The sequence below is a fragment of the Mercenaria mercenaria genome, chromosome 4 (assembly GCF_021730395.1).
Source record: "Mercenaria mercenaria strain notata chromosome 4, MADL_Memer_1, whole genome shotgun sequence".
Classification (NCBI taxonomy): Eukaryota; Metazoa; Mollusca; class Bivalvia; order Venerida; family Veneridae; genus Mercenaria; species Mercenaria mercenaria.
In genome coordinates, this window is record NC_069364.1 from 46406657 (window position 1) to 46416615 (window position 9959).

The following is a 9959-nucleotide window of genomic DNA, read 5'->3' on the forward strand; positions in this document are numbered from 1 at the left end:
TCTGTCTGCAGCATCCTTATAGAGTCCTCTCTCACATTTTTTTTTATATAATTACTTCTTCTTATGAACTAATTGATGGATCTTAACAAAATTCGATGTGAAGCATATTTATATGGGCCTCTCTCAAATTCGTTCAAAATCTTCTTCTTGGACTCTATTATGGGCTGTCGCAGCTAAAAGGAGAAAAATTGAACGATTTATTCACATAACCACTTGATGAAACTTCAAGAAGCTTGGTCCGTAGCATCCGTGTATGATCCTCTCTCAGATTTGTTCGAATTGATACACTCGGCCCCTTTTAGAGGTCAAAAGAGCTAAAATAAATAGAAAAAAAATCTTTTCCTAACAAGTGAATGAAGTATTGCCATGCAATACAAAGTCCCCCTACTGGAAGGCACCTTATTGTTTCTACTGCAGTATAACATAATGAATTGATATATGTCAATAATGTATAAACCATATTGTACTATATATACAATATGTTATAACAAAACACATGGATTAAAATTTGCATACATAAAAACATATAGTTGCTTTCATATGTATTTAGTTTGGCCAATTATGAAAAAGTTATCATGTAAGATATCTATAGTAACAACAAAGGGAAATTGATAAAAAAATCTATTAGAAAAAAATATAAGTCCACACAAAACTCTTTACCAGGTAGAGATAGGTCAAAATGCATCTAAACATTTATGTAACATGCATTTGTACCACAGAAAAGTCTCAATTTTACCCTACAGCGATTGATGAAAGAAGTAACAATATAATCTATTTATAGTAACAACAAAGGGGGGTAATTCTTAAAACAACGGTGTTTCGTGGCAATGATAATTTGTGCCTAGTTACATCACAAAAACGTTCACAAGAATGTACACACTTTTTTTCTAAATACAAGAGAATATAGAATTCCACAACGTCTTATACGTCACGTTAAGGTGAATGTAGCAGCCAATGAAAGCATGTGCTGTAATACATAGGTTTATATAAAACATTCCCGTAAATAAGCGCGATTCATATCACATTGGGTAATTGTCTATGATACCGACACTAGACGGACAAATTAGCTCGCCGGAAAAATAAACCCGATGTAAACGGATTTTTTTTTCATACGAATCTGGTCATTGCAAATCAACTTGACTGTATTGTTTTAAGGAAATGCAGGGCTTAATATACAACTTATAGTCTAAAAACGATCGTTATGATGTTAGAAATTCCCTAACATTTCTTTCAGTCTGAAACATCGAACAAAAATACAAAGTTTAACGCAAATGTCTTTGTTTATGAACTACATGTATTTGGTTTAACAAATGTGTCTTTTCGGTAGACATAAAGACTCTAAATGGTATAATAGTGTTCAACCTATTTCGAAGTAAAACTGTTATTACGTTAAGTTGACATTACAATACTTCAATTGTCGCTTTATTTATTTATTTCAACTAAGAGATAAAGCAAATTTTATAAAAAGCTGTATTTTCATTATAGGACGAGTGCTGACGAATATAGGCAATTATTATGCTACGGATCAATATTCCAAAAGTGTATTGCTATTTTAAGTGATTTTCTTCTATGCTTCCGAAGGGTTTTCCTATATATTTTTTAAAACGAACGTTTTTTTTCTAATCTGGGCTAAGGTTGACTTCCTCTGCATAGGGGGATTAGATTAAAAAGATTTTGTCGAACTGAATTTGTTTTAAATCCTGATAAGTAGTTCAAGTATATTCTACTACACTTAGTTTATCGATGCTACTCATTTCTTCGGTTTGTTTTACAATTCCATATGTAATACCACATATAGAATATCTCGATTATTCGTGTCTAGATCTAAAAACAAGCTATTGCATAATTAATGTCTTCACATTTATTTGTAAAATATTAAGACATTTTCGCAAATTATAATTTATGTTTCTTAAAATATGTTAACATACCTTTTATAATTTGCATTCCATCATAAGTTTTTGGATAATGTATAAGAAAAAAACAACAGTAGAACACAAGCTGTTAAAAGGCGCGGTATTATTTTCATATTGCTATCACTTGCTTTGTTTCCAACCATATAAGACTGACGTATAAAGTTTCATATTGATAGGTTAGCATGCACTGTGAAAAATATTTTGTGTGTTGATCAATACCAGTATCTGTGTTTGTTAATATAAATCTTCTTCTAATGGCGGTTAATGAACATTTTGCTACGTCTGCCAATTTTTTTTATTATCAGAATGATAACTCATGCATAGGTTTCCATTTAGGTTGACAATCTAGACACTGATATGTGACTATAAGTTGGTTCATAGCCGTCTCTAGGTTTAAATTCAATTATGCTATCTTTTAAATCAGACATGTTCTAATGTAAATTACATGTTAATCATTTACTAAGCAATTAAATCAAAAGTACTTTCATTAACATTATGAAAATATAAAACCAAACTTCTGAAAATGCAGTGTGTCGATTAGATCCTTTCGTTTATTTTGTTTTGCAATTTGCAGAAAATTTCCTGTCGTGAGGAATTTTATGGTGTTTGAATTATTTCAGAAAACGAAATCATAAATAAATAAATGTACGTGTTCCTCTTCCAGCCATACTAAAATTAGTACAACAACATGCAGCTGGAATTGTTCGCTTTACTCAAATCAAATGTTAAGAATTGTGGAGGGGGTTCCTTTTAACTTTAAGTAGCGGCTCATCTCGAATTTTGAAAAAAATTCTTAAATCTTGTACACAATTTGAACACACAGACATGAAGAAAAGAAAAACATATATATGGAAATTACGATTGAAGAAGTATATGTAGTATACGGAAGAAAACCATAGAAAAAAGGCACGAAAAACAGAACAAATATTAACAGCTTTCTTTCTTCGCATTTTAGGAAGATCATTAAATTTGGAACATGTGTCAAGGCAATATTAAAGCGCACTGGTTGACACATGACCAATATCCGGCCTGCCCAACAGAAAGAAAGAGTACAAAATCCAAATATAATTAAATTCGAGAAACACTCATTCAGCACACAATACCCATTTTACATCCTGAACAAAATCATTATAACTTAGTATAATAAAGTGTACATAATGTTGCAGAAGCAAAGGTACGGAAGAGTATGTAAGATGCACGTTAAGCATGACGTGGGGAGAGATTTTTGCAGGGATCTCTTACTTTTCTTATACGTTTAATGTTTAACTTGTTTTTGTTATTTGAAGTAAAGTTTAAATAGAGTTTACAAATTCATTGAGTACGGCCATTATATCGGTTTTCGATCGCGATGACCTACGAAATAAAGAAACCGCAAAATATAGCAATGGGGAAAGCAAAAAGACAACCGTTCCCGTAAAATGACATAAGAACACAAGATCGTTCATGACACGTATAGTTATTTTCTAAATCACAATTTCACATGTCTTGTACATTTCTTATCGAAACAGAAGTATACTAGCGTACCTGCATGTGCATTACAACATTCATGTTCGACGATTCCCTTCATTTTTACTAAAACTCTATTTCGTTTATTATGTTAGCATAAGAGATTGCAGTATTCTGTAAAAAGTAATTAGTTAACATTTTGCCAACACTGAAATGTCATTCAATTGTATCAAACATATTTGCAGTTACTGTATGATATTATTGGTTTCAATTTAACTTTAATTGCTATAACTCATTCTTGCACTTGGGTCACACGAATGAATAACCCCTTTCCTAACTAGTGTACAAAATAACAAATGCACCCAACCATTACACTTGTTGCATTTCCCCTATTTGACTATGAATATGAAAGTGTGCTTGTGCATATCCTTTGAGGTGAAGGTTTTACAAATACACTCCTCTGATTCGCCAGTGTCACTGTTTTCGATGTCAGGATTCTGAGAATGTTTAGGGATTTGTTCCCTCTTTGCCGATTTTGACTTTAAATTCGATGGACCAGATGTTACTGCTAATGTTTGATTCTTAATACGTTGTAAATATTTTCATTCAATTCTACTTGTTCTTTTTTGATATTCTATATATATATATATATATATATATATATTTGGATGACCTCCACAAAAGAAGGCTCGGTGATTTCCCTATTTCTTTACCCCCAACAACTTAAATTAGAGTGTTTCCTACTTTAGCTTGAGGACTACTGATTGAAAAAACAAAACAAGCAACAACGGATTCTAGAATAATTGTGACGCACCATGACATTTTGGGTCCAAATTCGGCGTTACGTCATTAGGGAAAATATCGATTAAAGTTACGTCACAAAAAAATGGTGGACGTTACCACGTGTTCGCGGCAATTAATGCATTTTTTGTTTTCAATAATACTCTACCTTGCCACAAGAAATAAATGAAGTGACAGTTATAAACATTTCCGTGTTTTGCAATTCCGTTTCTTTAAATTTTTAAATGATTGATAATTTATCGCCCTTTGAATCGACACGCCATTTGTAAACATCGAAGGTCGCGGAGAAAATGAAACTACCAAAAACAATTATTTGATGATTTATTTCGATTGTATAAAGAATGACAGTTAGCGAATCTCAAGGTAAGTAAGTATTTAAGCGATATGTAGTGTTAAAAAATATTATTTTAGTTCATATCGACAGTTTTGCCCGATATTTTTTTCAAAAATAGCCCGGATTTGACACTAATGACATATTTCGAGGTACTGGAGCGCAGTTCACATGTTATTTACAAGTGTCAATATATTGTAGACTATATTTTATTTACTAAATCTGCCATGAATTCAACTTTTTTTAATCGGTTTTGACGCTTATTCAGTAGGATCTGTATGCAAGACAATTACAGGAAGTATTCAGTAGAATCAGTATGCAAGACAATTACATGAAGACCTTGTGACTCTGGTGCCGGACAAAATTACAACAGTCAGTCATAATGTTTAGTTACATAAGTTAAAGCCCTGATCATTTTATTTAGCCATGCCATGAAAGTGACTGATCAGGAATAGTTGAAACACATCTATTGTCAGCTTCAACCACTAATTTCTTACATGTAATGTCAAGTCAGTCCATACATAAAACTTCTACAAGGCGTAAATTTTGTTTTTACTTGAAAAGAGACAGTTTTTTCCAAAGCTTTTCATGTTAAATTTGCATACTGTTCACTTGGCCATTATTTCTGGATTCCTCACCATTTTGTACTGTTCTTGGCAAGTGACTAAAAAAACACTTAGTAAAATAAATAAACTTTAGATACATTTTGTTTTGAAAGTCTTGCAAGGAATTCAAACCTTTTACTCTTTTTATAGAAGTCTTTGTGCAAAATATGTACTGAGCTAACTGCCCAGCGCTTTTTTTATCTCACATTTCAGCCTTTTCCAGTGTTTTTTTATTTTACAGATCAACCACTGAGGATTGTTTGGCTTGATGCAATGACCTTAAACAGTGAAATGATTTTCCAGGAAGGTCTATACACCACAGGCTGGATTTTATGGGGGTTTGTAAATTTCTTCATACATTTTTACAGTTACTATACTGCTATTCTAAGAAAGATAAATACATTAAAGTAGTATAAACATAAATGATCTATTTCATTCATAACATTTTAAGAGAAATGATTTTGATTATAGACCCATTCAACAAATATACATGTAATATATTAAGAAGTGAATAAATAATGATATACAATAATTGAATATATCATGTATGTACTTTTTCATATTTTCAAAATTATTTTTACAGTATTTAAGTTTACATTAAGTTTGATTGCATGAATTGTATGTTTAGTCTGTCAGAATCTTATCTAGTTTATGTATTCTTGTAAAGCTACTTTTTTCTGCTTGAATACTGTAAGATTCTTGGATGAGTTTATACTTATCAATTCCTCTTAAGCTTAAAAAGATGCTTTACAGTCTTATATTCTGTAACCTTACACTAATCTTATTAAAATGAAGTTCTAGTGTTGATGAATTTTTTGTTTTGCAGTGATGAAAGAACTATGAATATGTAAATGGGAATGAAACAGAAGGAATTAGTATGTTATACTGATCATCCAGCTGGAATCATGCCTGTGGAATAGAGTGCATGTCACAAATACTGATATGAGCAAATAACTCCATATTGCACAAATAAGGTCATGTTTCCTGCCCTCATGACCTGAAAAAGTTAAAAATTATAGTTCAAATTACAAATGTGTTTCAAGAAAAAGTAAAACTTAGTCAACTGTAAGAAATATTGGGTAAACGTATTTTATAAAGTGTTTTGATGTCATGACAGCTGTGAAGTTGTTTGAGAAGCACTATCCTAATTGTTCTAACAATACAGAATTTAACTTATAAATTTTCCAAAACTGCATGCATGAAATACTAAGACATGTCTGTTGAATGAATCCTAGTTGTTTCAAAACTACAACATGTGTGACATTAAAGCACAACCTTTGGAGGAAACAGTTTTACAATCAAAACTGCCTTGCCAGTGTGAGTGTAGGAAGGATTTTTTTTCCAGAAATGGCCATGACAGAAAACTACCAATATAGCAGAAAATATTTGTTACTGGCTGAATATAATATATCTTATTTCAAGAATTAATCATGTAAATCCATGGTTATAATTGTGTTAAAAGATATTTTTACATGACATGACCTTTGCAGAAATTGCTATTTTTTTTGCAAAACATTGTGAGTTGCCATGGTAACACAAATTTGATTTAAATTTAGATTTGTTTGATTATCTAAACAGCATGTGTCTTGTTTATAATATTCTGCTAATCAGACTATGTTCTGCAAGAAAATATCTTTTATGTGTAACCATCAACAAAACATGTTATAACACAAATCTGCCATAAAATGGCAGAGCTGTAATGCAGGTAGGCATATCAGGAAAATATGTAGTTCTCAAAGACAAGTTATATTACATAAAATGATGTTTGTTTTTTATAAATGATCATAATTGACCATTTGTGGTGTAAAACAAATGTATACTGAACAGATTGTAATGAATGTTCTGATTCTTTCTGGAAAATTTACAAAAAATCTACTATTTTAAGAAAATAGTGCATTGTTGCCATGGTAACATTAATTTAACTTTTAAATTATTTTGGATATCATCATATGTAAACAACATCTTTCTTGTTTATATGTTATATTTGTTAAGCTGAATTATGTTAGTGAATATATTTTCATATGTAATAATTGCATCAACAAAGCACTATGTTATTACACAAGTCTGCCTTAAAATGGCAATAGTTGTAACTGAGAGAGATGTATCTGAAAATTATGTATTTCTGAAACCATATTACATTAATTTTCATGGAATGATGTCTACTCTCTTACTTTTAAATAAGAAAACAGACAGCTTTTGATGTAAATATATGGAAAAAACACTTCCAATATTCAATTTATTACAAAGAAATTGCAAAAAATGTTAGTATTTTTGTAATCTTTTTGAATCTTGTAGACTGATTTACCATGAAGTAAATGTTTTCGTTATCCTTTTCTATTTATACGTCCATTCGCAGGATACTTGCGGGTGAAACAGTTTTTTTTTTATAATCAGAGGATCATTTTGTTGCAGACGGACAGACAGACAGGGGTCAGCCTATAGTCCTCTCCTGTCTCATAACATCGATATTTTGAAAACGTAAGGTAACATTTCTTCGTGTGATTTTTTTTATTTCATTAACGCCTTTTCATAAATCTCCTATTGTACCCGCAAGATGGAATACAGTATATCTCTGTGACAAGAATGGCCGTACCGGCGACAATAACTATCAGAACAAATCAACACCCTTTACAATATTTACAAATTTACATAAAATGATTATGAACAATGAATAAATGATATGTAGAAAAGAAACTGATTATAAGAAAAAAAAAGAAAAAAAAAGTTCAGTATCTCTAGATACAAAGTTCTATCACTGACAGTTCCATTTTAACGTGACGTGGCACAGTTGTTTCTGTTAATACCGAAACTAGCCAAAATCACATGCCGAAAAGTAAATGTTACAAAATTCTGTAGAATGCACAAAAATTTACCAAATAAAAATTATAATGCAAAATTCATACAAAAGTCTAACAAATAAATTTCTTACCTCGATCAAGCATAAATTTCTAGCAAGAAAAATTAGTCTGACATAGATTCGTCTAATGTCGGAATGTGGTGTGCACTAGGCATATCTAGTCCAATCTATTTGTAGGGTAATGTCCCGCCAAATACTAAATTTCATGGGACTTTGAATTTAAGGCCCGTTATAGTGGTTTTGGGGATAAAAACATGAATTACTGAAGTTTATAAAATATCAATTCTTATTACTGAACCGAATTTAATAAAATTTACATGGAAATTTAAGTTATGAAATAACGAAAAACATGAGAGGTATTTTATGCGTGAAATCTGACATTTACCTCAATAACTCAAAAATTTACAAAAAGATGATGCAATACCTGCATTTACACTACAGATAAAATAAGGCCCGTATGTCAATTTGTGACACTCTCGCAGATCAAATATCAAAATTGGCAAGTCGGCATACAGTAAATGTTTTTTCACCGACTAGATAAAAATTAATTTAATTCAAAAACACAACATAAACGAAACATTTTATTTACATATATGTATGCATACTTATTACAGAAAACATCATGGATAATTGGATTGTAAATCAATTTGGCGTGATATTCATCAGTTTCGTGACTTGGTCGAGTGAAGTTTCAAGCAATGAGTGTGATCAGTCAACATTTTTTAAACATTACCTGTCAGTTTCATCTATTATATCACCGTATACCCATATTTATGTTAGACTTATCGTTTAACTTAAATACACATACAGTGTAAAGCCAAATAATGAATTTAAAGCTTATTCTTACCTTTTGCGTGTCAGTTTATTGTTATGATCACTCGCAAGAGGAAGAGAGGGAATACAGTCGTTTATAGGGTGTGAGTATAAGTACAAGCGCCTTAGACCGCTCGACCACTAATCATCACTAAGCAAGTGATTTGTATTTTATATAACCATAATAGATCGTAAGGCAGCTACGGTCCGTTTAAATTTCGTTGCTTTTAACATTTTTGTTTTTATTTTTTATATGTTTGCCGTGCCAATTGATCTCAGCAACATAGTAGCTGGTGTCTTTGTATGAAAAATTAACCTCTCATATTGCATCGAGCGTTTAACGGAAACTGGACGATGCAAATTAGATAGTGGTTGGGGACACCGGGAACCGTAGAATTCTGATGTAGATCTAGATGCTTTAAGCTAAATCATGCGAAATAACTCTAAATATATCTATCTAGCGAGAGAAGATTATATTTTTTTCCTTTCTCAGGTCTCCATGTTTGAATTTGTTTTTTCATTTTGTCGGGTTTTCCGATACCGACTTCCTGAGGTTACCTCTGTCTCAAAAGTAAACAAATGAAAACACACTTCTAAAATGCACAAAGCAATGCACAGAACATTATCAATGAACTATTGGGATATATTTAGAAGAAAACTCTTACCTCTAATTCATCATACATATTTAATTATCAATATCATTAACTATCCAAAAACAAGAAGTATTTATTTATTTTAGGATAAATATATAGTACAATATTGTTTATACATCATTGACTGATATCAGTTCATTATGTTATACTGCAGTAGATAAAATTAGGTGCCTTCCAGTAGGGGACTTTGTGTTGCATGGCAATACTTCATTAACTTGTTTCTTTCAGGACATAGCTCCTTCATTGGCACATATGGGGAAAGGTACTGGCATATGCAGTCAGATCAAAAAAGTGTAGGAAATGTGCAGTCGCCGAACGTTTAGGTAAGGTTCCAGAAGATTATGACTGTAGAAGGAACTATGCTGGCAGTAGTAAAAGCATGGAGCCAGACATTGTGGAGGAAATGATAACACAGTTAGAAGATAAAGGGGTTCAGATTACTTGCGTTGCAGCGGATGATGTTGCAACCACTACTGCCAAATTGAAGGAAATTAATCCCAACATAAAAATGTTTCAGACAAAAACCATCTGCAAAAAATC

At 31.5% G+C, this 9959-nt stretch overlaps 1 long non-coding RNA gene across 1 annotated transcript; it reads left to right on the forward strand.

The window, feature by feature from the left end:
- The first annotated feature begins 4388 nt into the window (after positions 1-4388).
- On the forward strand, positions 4389-7302 carry LOC128556750 (uncharacterized). The gene is made up of 3 exons (XR_008370815.1): positions 4389-4523; positions 5338-5434; positions 5923-7302. It is a non-coding gene; the product is annotated as an uncharacterized LOC128556750 (long non-coding RNA).
- Positions 7303-9959: the final 2657 nt, after the last annotated feature.